The sequence below is a fragment of the Bombyx mandarina genome, chromosome 28 (assembly GCF_030267445.1).
Source record: "Bombyx mandarina strain Sakado chromosome 28, ASM3026744v2".
Classification (NCBI taxonomy): domain Eukaryota; kingdom Metazoa; phylum Arthropoda; class Insecta; order Lepidoptera; family Bombycidae; genus Bombyx; species Bombyx mandarina.
This window is the reverse complement of record NC_143233.1, coordinates 1,297,041-1,315,029: the sequence shown is the minus strand read 5'-3', so window position 1 is coordinate 1,315,029 and position 17,989 is coordinate 1,297,041. Positions and strand designations below refer to the sequence as shown.

At 39.3% G+C, this 17,989-nt stretch overlaps 1 protein-coding gene across 8 annotated transcripts in view; it reads right to left on the bottom strand.

Moving 5' to 3' along the window:
* nolo (ADAMTS-like no long nerve cord) overlaps positions 1 to 17,989 on the bottom strand; it is a 376,621-nt gene that overhangs the window by 310,141 nt on the left and 48,491 nt on the right. For all 8 annotated transcript variants that reach the window (XM_089739120.1, XM_089739123.1, XM_089739122.1 and 5 more), the window contains exon 2: positions 9,450 to 9,477. The gene's annotated coding sequence lies outside the window, so the exon portion shown is untranslated. The remainder of the gene's footprint in view (positions 1 to 9,449; positions 9,478 to 17,989) is intronic.

Below are 17,989 nucleotides of genomic sequence, written 5' to 3'. Positions count from 1 at the left end.
GCATTACTGCTCACGGCAGAAATAGGCGGGGTGATGGTACCCACCCGCGCCGACTCGCAAGAGGTCCTACCACCAGTAATTACGCAAATTATAATTTTGCGGGTTTCATTTTTATTACACGATATTATTCCTTCACCGTGGAAATCAATCGTGGACATTTGTGGAGTACGTATTTCATTAGAAAAACTAGTACCCGCCTGAGATTCGACCGATGCTTCGCTCAACACGAATGAACCGGACGTCTTATCCGTTAAATCGTTTTATCAGTTCAGTTCTGTTCAACGTTAATTCGCAACGAATTTCAACAGCCCCACGATTCCGGCAATAAAAAATTACATTATTCGTTGCCGATAAAGAAAAGTCGAACCTTCAAATTGAAACAATCGTAATTATGTCTTTTACGGCTCGCGAGTGCTCCCGAGAAACGTCTCGGCATTACAACTGTACCGGTAATTACTTGAATTACCCGATTTTAAATTCAAATATCCGACATTAATTATGTTAATGGGGTAATCGGACGGTTTTACTGGTCCGCCCCCGAATCTTCTGGGGGATGCTACTCGCGACGCATAATTTCATCGGCGCGGATTAAGAAGAATGGAAATTTTCCGTGATTCAGATGATAATTTCAAACTATAAAAACTCGGGTAGAGTTTTAAATGGGAGTGTAAAAAAAATTTTGAGGTTTCAATTTTATGAAAAAAATATAATTAGTTTCTTGGGTTTTGCATGCACTATATTGCACTATAGGCAGACGAGCCTACAACTCACTTAATGGTAATTTTCTTTTTATAATCTATACTAATATATAAATCTACAGTGGTTGTTACGGATGTTCCGTTATAACCACTGAACCATGCATTCGATTAACTTGAAACTTGGTATCCATGAAGAAAATACATATACTTACTCCCTAATAATAATGACAATAAATAATAATGTTAATTTTAAACGCACAGCAAAGCGGGCGAGTACGGCTTTTAACACCTATGTGTAAATGTGTATGTATTATTCAGTTGTATGTAATTTGGTATTAGCATCACCAGTTTAATATTTTTAATTGAAATTCAATTAAGTTTAGTCCATTTAAATGGCTGAAGAAGATTGTTTGTTATGATATTTTTTCCAAATATTAAACTTTAAACAGCTCTCGTGTCAAGCCGCCAAAATATTGCTTAAGCCATTCATTATTTCACTTCCTGATATCATTTTAATTGTATTATAAATTTTACTAATTATTAAAATCTTTGCGGACCGGTTCGTGTTTGTATGAATCGAAATCTTAAACTAAACTCTAGACTCAAACTTTTCCAATAAAACAGAACTAATCATTGAGTTACGTGAATCTTGCGTGCCAATAGCGTCTTTGGTCTATCGTTGCTTGGCGAACGATGTTGTGATGTTTCAGTAAGGCAACATTGCGTAATGTTTTTCGATAAACCAAAGCTACTACATGAAACTAAGCCGTTTTTTTAAAGCTTAGATGGGTGGACGAGCTCACCTGGTGTTAAGTGGTTAATGGATACCATAGACATCTACAACGTAGGTGCGCCACTCACCTTGAGATATAAGTTCTAAGGTCTCAAGTATAGTTACAACGGCTGCCCCACCCTTCAACCCGAAACGCATTACTGCTTCACGGCAGAAATAGGCAGGATGATGGTACCTACCCGTGCGGAATCACAAGAGATCCTACCACCAGTAATTACGCAAATTATAATTTTGCGGGTTTGATTTTTATTACACGATGTTATTGCTTCACCTTAGAACTCTTATCTCAAGGTGGGTGGCGGCATTTACGTTGTAGATATCTATGGGCTCCAGTAAACACTTAACACCAGGTGTGCTGTGAGCTCGTCCACACATATAGGCAATAAAAAAAAATCCTCTGACATTGAGACATAAGGACGAAGTAGCATTTTTTTTCATAGACACTTGACCTTACCGCTCATTGCTTACGAGAGGATCGGGTGGGGGGGGAAAATGTCTTGAAAAAGATATACATGCTCATAATGCTTCACGGGTCGGAATGCGCGACATTTGCTGATGACTGATCGACATTTCACGACATTCGCTTTGACGTAACTCACGTACTGCCCACTTTACATATTTGTATTTCAAAACACATTTTAAAGCTTATAAACAAAAGATATGGTGCGGTTTTTCGTGTGTTCAAAATGTTTTCATTCTTTGTAAACATCCTCTCGGTCCGGTCATCGTTCTCGTCGATCCCGTTGCAAGAGACGAAGGGCTCGACGAGTAAATTAACCCACAGACACAGCCCACTGAGTTTCTCGCCGGATCTTCTCAGTGGGCGGCGTTTCCGATCCGGCGGTAGATTCCGCGACTCTTGCTAGGGTTAGTGTTAGCAACGTCGTCAGGCTTGAGCCCCGTGAGCTCACCTACTGGTTAAGGTTACGCTGAAATAGCCGCTCAAGGCTATCAGCTAAGGTAGGAAAAAAAAACCTCTTCGTTATCACACAATAATTGAATTATATAAGCTTTCAGGGACATAGTTGTCGTGGTCCCGGATTTATCCGGGATCGCATCAGCATTTATGATGATGAGTAAATGCGATCCGGTCATCGTCCTCGTCGAACCCATGCGACGAAGCGTTCGACGAATAACTTAACCCGCAGACACAGCCCACTGAGTTTCTCGCCGGATCTTCTTAGTGGGTCGCGTTTCCGATCGGGTGGTATATTCTGTGAAGCACTGCTCTTCCTAGGACGTCTTAGTAACAATATCGAAGAGAGAAATAGACATAATTCTAACTATAATGAGACCTTAGAACTTATATCTCAAGGTGGGTGGCGCATTTACGGTTGTAGATGTCTCTGGGTTCCAGTAACCACTTACCACCAGGTGGACTGTGAGCTCGTTCACTCATCTAAGCAATAAAAAAAAATTACTTCACGGCGCCGCGTAGGGTACCGGTGACCTACATGGCAGTCGACGTGTTAAGCCACTAAGATAATATAAAATGTAGTATTTATTATTCCCAAGACTCGAAAGCCGATGTCGAGGACACGAAATATTTTTGGAACGAAGTTCCTTATGGGACGATGCGGAGAGGTACCCTAGCCGGGAAAAAACGTCCGTAACGTAAGATTTTTATTAGTAATGCACACAGTGTACGACTTAACTTTGTAATAACATACAAAAAATAACATATTTATTTATCATTCATTGACCACGATTTCAGAGCGTTCGTTTGCGCAATACACTAACTCTTATGCAAACAACCGTGAATGAAGTGTACCACAATAAGTTCGCACGTTAACGAATAACCGTGGGTTGTTGCGAAACCCATGGTCAAGTTTTATTCCAGTCCATTTCCAAAACCTCCAGTTTTATTTACTTTACACCTCGAATAGAACTTAAAATTAATATTTTTATAACAAGGAACTTCGTTCCTATCCGGTGTCCCACGACACCAAACATCTTTTTTTAGTTTTAAGATAAATTCGTCCTTATTCTGCATTATAAGAAGACTCTATCAATATTTCATTACAAGCTTGTTTTTTTAGTTCGTCTTCAATACTACAATCCTTGAACGTCTTCCAATTAGGAGCCTTCGATGTTACGGAGCACTAATGAACCAAGCACGATCACAACGACCCGCTATTGTTTGACGAATTGTTGTATTTTTTATCACCATTACTTTAGAATTGAAAGAACAGTATTGACCTTTTCTGATTCTACAAGTGTTTGGCTAATGTTTGCAGTAAGGTCTACCAAAATAACTGACACCTCTAAATCTAAATTAATTTCGTTCACTACATTTTCATTTTTGTTTCGTTAATGGCTAAAAAAAAGACAATTTTTTGACTACACTTCAATATTTTAATAGATACAAATTGAATTGTACATGTTTTTAAACTTGTAATTATAATGAATATAATTTAAATAAGACTACCCACAAATGAAGTGGCGAAAGACCTGTAAATGGCCTGTGCCATTATTTGACTTTTATGGAAGCGAAATTTTATCGGAAAATCTCCAAGAACTATGTTCAAATCAATTTGTTTCCCAACATATTCCTATATAACCTTTTATTCGCTTTATAAAGGGCTATTTCAGCTATTCTGTGAGCCGGGAAACACAGTGGCTGGGCTCCCTGGTCCGACATCCAGGATTGATTTCCTGCAGCAGTGCACGTGACCGCCCCTACCATAGTTATTTTATTAAAAATACGAACTTCCTAATTACCCACACTCATCATTCTCCTGCCTTTCTCCTAGTCACCTGGGATCGGCGCAACATGTTTTCTCCTTCCATACTCCTCTATCATATACCATTTCTTCGCTCACTCCCCTCTTACACATATCGTCTTTCACGCAATCCATCCATTTCTTCTTAGGTCTACCTCTTCCTCTATAGCCTATAACATTCATAGTTAGCACTCTCTTACCAACCTCATTGGCATTTCGTCTCATCGCAGGTCCATACCATCCCAAACGCGCACTTCTCAGCTTCTCTGTCACGGGTGCCATTTTCAGACTTCCTCTAACATATTCATTCCGTATTCTACACATTCTCGTTACTCCACACATCCATCGCAACATTCGCATCTCTGCTGCATGCAATCGCCTTTCCTCCGCCCCTTTAATGGTCCACCATTAATTACCCAGACTATTTATCCAATTTCAACGATTCAATAGAAATTCTTTATTCAATAGTTTAGGTATACGACGAAAGGAAGATCTTCCACCGAGCGGGTGATATTACTCGGTAGACCGTCAGTCCGAATGTTGTTGTTCGGAACTTGTATATATGCGCTTTATCTTGAAAATGTCGTAAGCGAGATTCAGGCATCTGTCAATTATCTTGCGTTGTATGATGGCTACCCGCCACAAAAGAATAGATTTTTTTCTACAAACCTTATTAAATTGAATAAAAACTACTTACCGAATGACCGTTTTTAAATAATTTATCCTCATATCTCAGTTGCTATATTATACAATTTCTTAAGGTGACATGGGCAATGACACAGGACAATACGAGTATTACTAGCTCATATTCATGGTTGTGAAAGCCATCTTAAAAAACTGTAGACAAAGCTTATAGAACTTTAACTGAACTTTAAAAGAACTTTAACCAAAGAAAATAAAGACTATATTCAAATGAATAAACACTAGATCAATCCGTTTAGTTACTTTAGACGCATTTACCCATGCCGCTATGAAAGCACACACGTCACAATACTCTACAGCTCTATAGCGATCTCGAACCAATAAAACTATTACATTTAAAATAGCACTAAGTCCTAAACTATCTCATAATAGCCGAGTGCATTTGATTCCATATCGATAATAAAACAAGTACTGATTTTCTTCAATCCAATTCCACCCCAAGCCCTTTGCTCTAAAGTACATTATGCCTGAACTAATTTACCTGAATCGAGACGTTCCGTTCCGTGAACGAAAGATATCTTTAGAGGTAACCAAATGAAAAGCTATTGATTTTCACAGACTTAGCTCGTTAAATTACGTAACTTAGACAAATTTTGTAGACGTGTGTAAATTTCAAAACTATTACGCACCGCCGTCTCCAATGTTTTTAGAAATGTTTGATTTGCTTTTGTTGTGTTCCCTTTTATTGTTTGAACTTTAACAATGACAGACAATGAAGCAACATATTTCTATGGATGTAGGAATTAGGATACAGCTTGGAGCAACAGACGTGTAAGTAATATAATTTATTTTTTAGTAACGTCTGGGCGTATCTTGATTCCACGTGGGTAGGTACAGTAGTACAGGAGACGAATGCTTGGTATTTCATGAATCGAACTTTGCACCAATATCTCCATTGTTTAAGAAATCTGCATTACGCAGCATCTGTCGGCGTACGTGCATGAGCGCATGTTTTATTACTGGTGGTAGGACCTCTTGTGAGTCTGCGCGGTTTTTGCCGTGTGGCAGTAATGCGTTTCGATTTGAAGGGTAGGGCAGCCGTTGTAACTATACTTGAGACCTTAGAATTTATATCTCAAGTTGGGTGGCGCATTTACGTTGTAGATGTCTATGGGCTCCAGTAACCACTTAACACCAGGTGGGCTGTGAGCTCGTCCAAACATATATGCAACAAAAAAAGGCGAGGAAATGACTCCATAGAGCGTTTTGTCGTCCAGGGCAAATTAGTAGGCACCAGACCAAGTGGAAGGCTGCCCGTGCGACCAACCGACCAAGTCAAGTCGGCAGTTGGCGGTTGTTTACATGAGTGTACTAGGCTCACCACAAATCGGGAGAAGTGGCGATTGCTCGTGAGGCACCTAGCATCTGCCCGAAGCAATGATACTGAATGGCAAGCACGACCGCTCTCACAAGGGTGATACGACCAAAGAAAAGCTACAGTCCTGCGCTAAGCAGTCCTATTACCCTTCTTCAATTCGAGTTCGAAGTGTAGCACAGCTCTTCTGTAATCGAAACTACGACTCCCTAGTGATAAAGCAGTGGAATCTACGTCGTGTGTCTGATTTCCGAGAACTACCGACTAAACCTTCAAAAAATCCGTAATGATACCTTTCGAAATCCTGGTAATGGTGCCTCACAAAATATCTTATAGGACGCTCAGGAGAAGGATATCCTTGGTATTTCTCTACGAGACTGAATCAGAGTAGAGGAGATCGGTACCAAAGTTGCTGACATAGCCCGTGGGATTAGCAAGCTGAAGTGGTAGTGATTAGGCCAGATAGCGCGAAGATCTGACGGCCGATGGTGCAGAAAGATTTATGAGTGGAGACCAGGTACTGGCAAATGTACTGTTCTACCAGATGGACCGAGTGGAAATCGCTGGGACACGTCGGATGCAGGACCGGCTGCACTGGAGATCGATTGGAGAGGCCTAAGTTCAGCGGGGCACAGCTAACATGAGACGAGAATTCCCGTACGTGGTAGCAGAGTGACTTGTAAATGTGCTATGTGAAAAGTAATTAAATAGGTTTGTTGTAAAATAATTAAATCAAATTTAACATGTTAAGGTTATGGCAATTTTCAGATTGCCAAATAGCAACATTGTTGGTGGGAGCAATGGCAGTAGTGGGGACGTGACATAATAAAAAAGGCGGTAGTCTGAAAAAACGGGACAGAAAGCAGTGCATTCAGTAGTGAGCAGATATCTAAAGATTGTACAAGTGGAGTTATAATTAAAGCAATTTTTTCTTTTTTTTTTCCTACCTATGCTGATAGCCTTGAGAGGCTATTTCAGGTTCGCCCTAACGTGTGTAGGTGAGCTCACGGGGCTCAAACCAGAGTGTTGCTAACACTGACCCTAGGAAGAGCAGTGCTTCGCAGAATCTACCAGCGAATCGGAAACGCGACCCACTGAGAAGATCCGGCGAGAAACTCAGTGGGCTGTGTCTATGGGTTAATTTGCTCGTCGAGCCCTTTATCGCAAGCGACGGGTTCGACGAGGACGGCGACCAGTACTTGTGGCACCACCGTTAATGGTTAATGGATCAGAAGGATCCGTAATGACATGTTAAAGCAATACAGAATTAAGTGAACTACTGCAATCTGTGTATTATTTCCTGACTGTTGGAAGCGAAGTTCTAAAATAGTAAAATACATAGTATTTCTTTTCTTCAGCGTTCTACATCAGTAAGCCCCAGGAAAATTAACAATTCAACCGTACAAAACATTCCACGAAGCCAATCTGACACAATTACATTATTACGCTTTCTAGCTCACGTATTCACCGTCGTTTCTCTAACAAAACGGGTTAAAAGGTTTCTAAAAAGATTTTCATTATTCCCCTTACGGATGCTCAACAAATCGTAAGCGGAGACGTGTAATATGAAACTCAATTAGAATTCTAAAGTTTAACCCGTCCATCCCTTCTATTTTAATTACATTTTAATTGGCGAATGTTTAGGAACGTTTGTAACTTGACATACGTAATGGAGTGGAGACATGGCTCGCATGGGAGTATTTGTATTTCGTTAACAAAGAATGATTTTCATACAGTATTGAAGAGGCTATCGTTCCTTAAAGAAAAAGATCAATCACTTCATATTTCAACAACTGCCCCACTTATTTAAAAGGTGGTAGGATCTCTTGTGAATCCGCGCGGGTAGACACCACCACCCTGCCGTGAAGCAGTAATGCGTTTCAGTTTGAAGGGTGGGGCAGCCGTTGTAACTATACTGGAATCTTAGAAGTTATATCTCAAGGTGGGTGGCGCATTTACGTGGCAGATTTCTATGGGCTCCAATAACCACTTAACCAGGTGGGCTGTGAGCTCGTCAACTCATCTAAGAAAAAGAAAAAAATGTATAATTGACCTCCATTTTTAGTGACTTTGCTTTTGCTGCTTAATGGTTTAAATTTAATTTCTTCTTTTTTTTATATTCCCTACCTATCCCTGGTATAAAGGGTTATTTCAGCTACGTCCGGACACGTAGTACTGTAGGGCTCACTGCTCACTATTTTAATTATACACTCGATTAAATAACTTAAACAATGAGAGATTACAATAATAATATAATTAGTGATAGTGATTTAGAGCCAATCGGTTTATGTATGACTAGGTACCAAATGCGACCGCCATTACAAACACAACTCTATTCGGTGTTACCAGCTCTTAATTAAAATTACCTACTTAGTCGAATACAAAACGATTAATAATAAAAAAGATTTTTTTTTTATTGCCTTTGTAGGCAGACGGGCATACGGTTACCGTCGCCCATGGACTTCAGCAATTAAGAACGATTACAAAAATATAATAATAAATTATAACTCTGAAATGAACTGATTTTCATTATTTCACAATTTCACGTGCCTTTAGGTCTGAAAATTAATAATTAATAAAATATGTAATAAACAAACCACAGCTGTTAAGTTCGGAAACTTCCAATAATTACACACCTAAAAGCACAAATTTAATCAGAGCATATTTGTATTTCGGCACGGGGCTTTCAAAGCAAGCACTACGTAGGTGCACTCCGGAAAGCTGAGTCGCTTTTAATAAGCTCCAATTACAGGGTATTAGGAGAATAGGGGAGGCAATTCAGTTTGCCAACGATAATAATGGTTAGCTCCGTACTGTAACGTAAGCGATTAGCTATAAAGAATTCTCTGACAGTTTTAGATAACGATGTGCTCTAATTTATTGCTACAAAAAAGTTGTGGGTCTGAGAATGATTCGCGGTATACATTCTAATAAATAGGATTTGATTTTCATTAATTTTTTGGGAGTTTAACGTTAAAGGGAGGATCTTTCTCCGAGCGAGTGATATTGCTCGGTAGACCGACTGTTCGAATATTGTTGTTCGGAACTTGTATATATGCAAGCTTATCTTAAAAATGTCGTAACCAAGATTCAAGCGTCTGTCGAAATATCTTGTGTTCTGTTATGGCAACCCGCCATAATTTCATTAAAAATTAATATTTGAAAAACATTATCTTAGACTTTTTCTGCTTACCTAATTATGAAATAGTTAATCTTACCTTAATTCCTTTAATGTGGTTCAGATATCTGTGAACAGAAAGAACATCAATGTATATTGACTTTATAATCAATAATACGAGAACATATTAAATTGGTTTCATAAATTTCACTTCCATATGACCAGCAGTGAAAATCCTCGAACTCATGGTGAATAATAATGGTAAAATGAAATACTGTGTATCACAATGACAGGACCGATCATAAAATTCGTTTCCATTAGAATTTTTAAATTAAAATATACGATACGAATTGAGAGCCTTCTTATTTTAGTCGATTATAAATATATACATATGTAGGAGGGGTAAGAATGGAACGTATGAAAAGAGTTAGAGAGAGTGAGTGAAAGAAAACTGTAAGAAAGGGAAAAGAGAATGACAGAGAAAAGCAAGATGGCGAAGACGATTGGAATGAGCCAGGCGTAAAAAAGCTGTCAGTTAATTTTTTATTATATTATTAAAGAAGATTTTGGAAGAGAACAATTTGAAACAGTAGAATAGTTTTATATTATGTACCACAATCTCAATTCTACTATTATATAGGGGTTACATTAAATATCTTGCACTAAAACAATACCCTAATGGAAGCAGAAATTATTAGAAGGACTCCTTCGTCTTAAGTTCTGTGAGTTCAACGCTATAAATATTTACTTAATACGACAAATATAGGAAGTATTTTGAAACTTAAATTACACACTTACATTCTCAATTTAGTGTAGTTTGTATTTTAATACTGACTATTATTGAAGTGAAACTTCTTTAGGCGCGTCGAATGTAATTTTAACTCGCGACAGATTCGTTACGGCTAGAGAGAAAAGATACAATTTAGGAAGAGCGAGAGTGAGAAAATAGACAGAGCGTCTCGCGAACCACTCGACCGTGGAGAGACGGACAATGCGGGCTAGGTTATTTCTCTTATACACAGCATTTCCTATTACAAGAGAAATTAGATTTAAGAATGAAAAATGAAGAAAACTACAATACTATACACCGCAAAAGAAGTTTCACTTCTTTTACTTGCATCAAGTTGCATGCGAACCATTATTTAGCGAACGGCACACTAGCTTGCCTTCAATCTAATGCTTACTAGCTAAAAGAGCAGACGGATACGATTGCGCCAAAGTACGCTTAGACAGGACTAATGGCAGAAGTGTTCATTTATTACAAGCTTGCGTCAACGTCTCAATTACGTTGAAATAACAGCTATCCCGTTCTCAAGACCACAATGCCGGATTTATTCGCAGCAGAAATATGCAATACTAAATAGTCATGGCTAACACCAGAAATTACGCACTGGAGGTAACGGAATTATCTCTATGAATGCTCTGAAAGAACCACCCTCGGAATATACACCACAAACACAGGAAACTGGAATATCTTCAAAGACTCAGAGGTTTTTGGTGCTCCAAAAAAATGGAAACTATAATTCAGGTGGTGGAAAGAAGATTTTTTTTCTGAACAGCTGACATTTCTAAGCGTTTTTCAATTAGGTCCCGTCGAATGAAGAACGTAATGTAACGGAGCTTGGCTTCCCAACGACTTGTTGAAAATCACGGGAATACGCTGGATGCAGGCGGCACAATACCTGTTAGTTGACCTTGACAGGGCCTTGAGGTGGCATATAGCCTATGGCCAACATTGGCCGTCTGTAGGGCTATAATAGGAGTAGCAAAGCATGAGCTGCTACGTCGATAATTATGATTGCTTCACTAAAGATTTTGGAACGAAGTTCCTTATGGGACGATGCGGAGGGGTACCCTAACCGGAAAAACGTCCGTAACGTAAGATTTTTATTAGTAATGCACACATTGTACGACTTAACTTTGTAATGACGTACAAAAAATAACATATTTTTTTATCATTCATTTACCACGATCTCAGAGCGTTCGTTTGCGCAATACACTAACTCTTATGCAAACAACCGCGAATGAAGTGTACCACAATAAGTTCGCACGCTACCGAATGACCGTGGGTTGTTGCGAAACCTCCAGTTTTATTTTCTTCATACCTCGAATAGAACTTTAAAATTAATATTTTTATAATAAGGAACTTCGTTCCTATCCGGTGTGCCACGACACCACACATCTTTTTTTTGTTTTTTTTTTTTTAATAAACAAAAGATACAGGTTAATACGTTATCAGATCAGCACTCAGCTCGTTTTCTTTGACGACTCGTCGCGGCTTTTGTTCCGTCAACGGGACTCGTCGACGTTCATTTCGCTCAATACGCCGTTCTACAGCTCTCATAGAAGTCCCTTACAAAAGAAACGTTTAAGAAAAAAACATCTTTTAGAGGGAAAAAAGAAAAGGAGCAAACGAAAAACACGAAAATACAAATAGGGATGGGAAAGAGACTATATTGAGTCATCGTTTATCAACTGTGAGTCATTGAGTGTTTTACATATTATATTGCTCGATTGGGTTGATTGGATTGATCTTTTTTTTCTTTTTTCGGGCCGGGGGCCGAACCTTCTACGAGGTCCCCGCGCCTAGGGGGCGCGCGTGGTATGTGAGACTCAACGATCTGCAGGTGTTGAGAGCAGATCGCGGGCCCAAGGATCTTAGGGCCCACTCACTAAACGACTCCCCTGCGCTCTTACACCCGACGTCCGATCTCCGTCCGGGGTCAGAACCCGTTCAGAGCAGGGGGGTTCCCGCGGCCAACACTACAACCAGACACGCGGCGCCACCCCGAGGACGCCCAACCGACGGGTCGTCGAGGCGATAGTCGACGACCAACGACGTCGGTCTCCGCGGTACGGCGGCCCTACAAGGCCGCCCGGGCGGTGCCGCTGGTGTTCCGGGATACCCCGCTGGACCAGAACCAGCCTGCCGGGTCGGAACGCGATACACCGCCGACCGGGTTGTTCTTCAACAGTATGTTCGGCGACGACGGCGACTACGAAAATGCTGACCGCATCGCAGTCCGCAGCCGCCGACGCGCCCTTTCGTCGTCCTGGTTCCAGCGCGCTAGAGTGACGGTAGCGTGCGGCGCAGCCTCAACCCCTTAGGTTGCCCCGCGACCATCACCGGATAATTGGAGTTCATAGACGTCACAAATGCGATATTTTTTTCTTTTTTTATTAATATAATGTACCAAAACACACGATAATACTAGAATTACAATATAGCTCAATAAGGCCAATAAGTAATTTTTATTTAAGGTAATGTATCTAAGAATAAAGTCTACTGACCTTACTTAGTGACGATTAAGTGTAAGCACTTTGTTCGTATGTCTATAGTTACGTCGCTATCACTTTAATATCAATTCGAAAAATGAAAAACACTACACAAACTGAAAAGGATTAGTCCTCTTGACTATTCTTACTAAGCCTGAGTTGTCGAGGAGTTGAGTAGCCTCCACATTCACATGATAGTGAATACATGTGAGTCCGTGCGAATGCATGTGAGTCCTACGATATTTTATTTTTATTGCTTAGGTTGATGGACGAGCTCACGGCTCACCCGGTGTTAAGTGGTTACCGGAGCCCATAGACATCTACAACGTAAATGCCACCACTTACCTTGAGAGTTCTAAGGTATCAGTATATCAGTTCAGATCTAAGGTATCACTTGAGATATAAGTTCTAAAGTCTCAAGTATAGTTACAACGGCTGCCCAACCCTTCAAACCGAAACGCATAACTGCTTCACGGCAGAAATAGGCAAGGTGGTCGTTCCCACCAGCGCGCACTCACAAGAGGTCCTACCACCAGTATTATATAAAGATTATTAAATGACAGTTTCAATTTATATCAGACTAGTATGTTAATCCCGTTTCTGTCTCTAATCAAAACGAACGGAAAGCGTTCAAAAGCGTTCAAAAACGGAAAGCGGAAAGCGTTTTTACTGGTGGTAGAACCTCTTGTGGGTCCGCGCGGGTAGGTACCACCGCCCTGCCTATTTCTGCCGTGAAGCAGTAATGCGTTTCGGTTTGAAGGGTGAGGCAGCCGTTGTAACTATACTGAGATCTTAGAACATATATCTCAAGGTGGGTGGCGCATTTACGTTGTAAGATGTCCATGGCCTCCAGTAACCACTCTTAACATCAGGTGGGCTGTGAGCTCGTCCACCTATCTAAGCAATAAAAACAAAAAAATGAGAAAACACAATAAAAGTTTTAATTTATTTAGTGAGTCGACATGAATATTATCGTGCCTGTCCCAACACTAGCAGCCGGCTGTTTGCTTCCTGTAAACGAAGGCGGAAAATACGATGTTCCTTTCGAGTTTTTACATGTTCGCACTTTTATTGTCGTTAGTTTTGTTACATCGGCGAGTTTGAGAAGTGCCCTTACCGAAGGAGCCGAATCTTCGAGCGTCAATTTATATGAAGTTACATTATTATTGTATTAGGAGAAAAGTTTTCTTAATTCTTTTTTTTTTTTGCTAGATGTGTGGATGAGCTCACAGTTCACCTGGTGTTAAGTGGTTACTGGAGCCCATAGACATCTACGACGTAAATGCGCCACCCACCTTGAGATATAAGTTCTAAGGTCTCAAGTATAGTTACAACGGTTGCCCCACCCTTCAAACCAAAACGCATTAACTGCTTCACGGCAGAAATAAGCAGGGTGGTACCTACCCGCGCGGACTCACAAGAGGTCCTACCACCAGTAATTACGCAAATTATAAATTTGCGAGTTTCATTTTTATTACACGATGTTATTCCTTCACCGTGGAAGTCAATCGTGAACATTTGTTGAGTACGTATTTCATTAGAAAAATTGGTACCCGCCTGAGATTCGAACACCGGTGCATCGCTCAACATGAATGCACCGGACGTCTTATCCCTTAGGCCACGACGACTTCTATCTTCTTCTTATTTATGTCTGTATTTCGTTTAGATATCGACTAAAATGACTCTATTCACGATGCGATATCTTTGGGACCGCCTAATTGACTGCAATCAGGTGGTAAGTTCGTCTACACATTTACAGTAACTAATGGTCCCACGGTAGTCGAAATTCAACTTTAATTAACACTAATCATACCAAGACTTACTGGTACTTATTTCTACCATAGCGGTTAGATAACGGTACGTGACAAGTATTACTCAAAATAAACAAAACAACAACAAAAAAAATTGTATAAAAACTGCAGATGAGAACTGTAGACCCAGTACCTCCGTGAGCGCTTCGAGTACCAGATGCCCCGTGGTGTACCCTGTCGTACAAGTAGATCCCTTCTCCTTAATTTTCCCCCTCACTCCTCCAGCCGCTACGGCGGTTCGTTCACTGTGCACTCTGTGCGTCTGTGGAACTCAGTTCCACACTCAATCCGTGCAAGTCCCTCACTTGAAGTATTCAGGAAGGTATTAAGGGAGCACTATCTATCAATTTAGTATTATTTATATGTATTTATTTTATGTATTTCATTATATATGTACTTGTATGTATATGTTTATGTATATAGTCTGATACATTATGTATTAGTGTTTTTTATTTTTATTATTGTTATTGTGTATTGTATCAATAAGTAAATTGATTAGATTGTATTCTTCTACTCACTCATGTAAAGCTTTCCTTCTTTAAGAACGGTTAGCTGGTAGAAAACTCAATTGTTGAGTTAAGCTCGCCATTTTTATATCTTATCGCAATTACTGTAATATTAACTGTGTGTACAATAAAGAATAAAGAATTAGATTAAATGGTAAGAAAAAGCCATGAAGTAAAATTTGCAAAAGCACTAAGATGATATGTGCATTTTCAATGTAAAAATATTATACAAAATGAGTCATTTGTCCCGTTATGGTTTAGTGTTAATTGTAATTATAAGTTTGTACACTATTACGATTCTATTGTCAAAGACGTATAAAAACTTCTATAATCACAGATTTCGCCAAGACTACACTTTAGACAAATATTAATAATAAACAATATTTTATCTTAATTCTCAATTTGACCACAGACTATAAGCAATAAGAGAAGTTTGACAATAAACTAATAGTATGCATGCGTGTGTGTGTCAAATACATGGTAGTGTGTGTAATGCTTTTTTTCATTGATTTTATGTATTTTTAATACGCTTTTATTAGCTTTAGACGTATGAGTATGTTTGTAACGGAATCTTTGAACATGATTTTGACCCCCTTCAAAACGTCGGAATAACTCGTATACTTTTTAAGAACCGAGGACAATTTAATATTAAAAAAAAGTTTAAAAAAATATGAAAAAATTGAAATTCAACTAAAAAATAAAAAATAAAAAATTGTTTAAAAAAACAAACAATATACGCCTTTATAGAAACGCTTTTTTAGAATAGAATCATTTTTTCTTACACTATTTTTGATTCAAATTGATTAAAATTTTATTTTCTAATTTTTAGTTGGTTTTTCTATAAAAGCGCATTTTGTTAGTTTTTTTTTAAAGTATTATTTATTTATACATAATTTAATAAAATATTAACATTCTGCGCTCCTTCTCTATGTTCTCTATTAATGTGGAAAATTTCATACTCCTCTGTCTGCGCAATTTTCGCAAGAGATACAAAGTTTTAGCTTCACGTATTAATATATAGATAAAACTATCGTAACATATAAATAAATAGAAATACACATTACTATATCAATGCCTGGTCAATGATGTCGCGATACCGAAAATTTGAATCAACACTGTTCTAGCTTTAAGAAATTTCAAAGCAAAATATAATCCCGCACAATATCTTGCGGGATTGGCGCCGGAACGGGGCTAAGGACGATTGCGAACACGAAATAAATTGTCCAATAAGTTTTCGACCTTACCGAATGAGGTTCTGTAGATAAATATCATCTAGTAAGAGTCCATTTGTCTTGTGCTTTAGTTAACTGAACTTTTATACAGGTTCCAGTGTAGACAATTGTATTCAGCCTATTGGGAACTGGAAACGAAGACTAATTAGGTATCCCAAAGACACCTATAATATCTGTTCACGACACAACCCGACCAAATCTATTTTAAGAAAGAGGGAGTCTGGAGATTAGTTATACAACAATAAAAAATTATTCTTTTTTTTATTACTTAGGTGGGTGGACGAGCTGACAGCCTACTGAGTGTTAAGTGGTTACTGGAGCCCATAGACATCTACAACGTAAACCCACCTTGAGATATAAGTTCTAAGGTCTCAAGTATAGTTACAACGGCTGCCCCACCCTTCAAACCGAAACGCATAACTGCTTTACGGCAGCAATAGGCAGGGTTGTGGTACCTTTTTTTTTATTGCCCTTGTAGGCAGACGAGCATACGGCCCGCCTGATGGTGAGTGGTTACCTCGCCCATGGACTTCAGCAATGTCAGGGGCAGAGCCAAGCCGCTGCCTATCACTTAATACTCTCCACAAGCCTAACGAGGCTTCTTCAAATGTGAAGAAGGACATGTCATAGCGCTCGGGAAGCACCGTGGAGGGGAGCTCATTCCATAGCCGGATGATACGTGGCAAGAAAGACCTCTGGAAACGCACTGTCGATGAACGCAGCGGTTCCAGATAATTTAGATGAACTCTGCTCCGTGCGGACTCACAAGAGGTCCTACCACTAGTAAATTTTTAAATAATTCCAAAAAAAAAGTTCGTTCAGTTAAGATTATTTATAAACGAATTTGTTTTGTTATTCCAGTTGCGATTCCTATTAAGTCTAGTTGGGTCTTGTTTCGTAAGTTCTACACTCATCTCGACGTAGCCTTAAGAAATTCCCCGGGTCACCTTCAGTTCTTTGACCGTCTAGCCGGAGTGTCAGCTGCCCCGTATCGAAAAACCGTATTACGTACAACGATACAGCCATTTAATGCTCAAATCATTTAGTGTTCTTGAAAATGAATAAAAAAGTAATAATATCTAACTATACTTGAGACCTTAGAACTTATATCTTAAGGTGAGTGGCGCATTTATGTCGTAGATGTCTATGGGCTCCAGTAACCACTTAACACCAGGCGGGCTGTGACCTCGTCTACCCATCTAAGCAATAAAAAAAATTACATTTTAATGACTTTCGTTTAATATTATATATACTATAATATTATAAAGCTGAAGAGTTTGTTTGTTTGAACGCGCTAAACTCAGGAACTACTGATCCGATTTGAAAAGTTCTTTCAGTGTCAGATAGCTCATTTATTGAGCAAGGCTATATATAGGCTATATAACATCACGCTAAGACCAATAGAATCAATATGACCAAGTGGAGCACCAATAAATAATGTTTCAAAATCGGGGTAGTTTTCCCTTTTCAGAGCTTACGATATATGTAGATATACGCCAAAGTAAGTATTCCACGCGAACGTAGTCACGGGCAAAAGCTAGTTTTGGTATACTTTGCGTTCTAAGCCTTATTAGTCCGTATTAGTTCAAGTCTTAACTTTAAAATGGAAATGGTTGGACATGTAGCACGCCTTCGGGATCAGAGATGGACAAAAAAGTACTAATATGGACGGGCCCACTAGGAAAAAGAAAGAGGGCCCTGCCTATTTCTGCGCCCTGCCTATTTCTGCCGTGAAGCAGTAACGCGTTTCGGTTTGAAGGGTGGGACAGCCGTTGTAACTATACTGAGAACTTAGAACTTATATCTCAAGGCGGG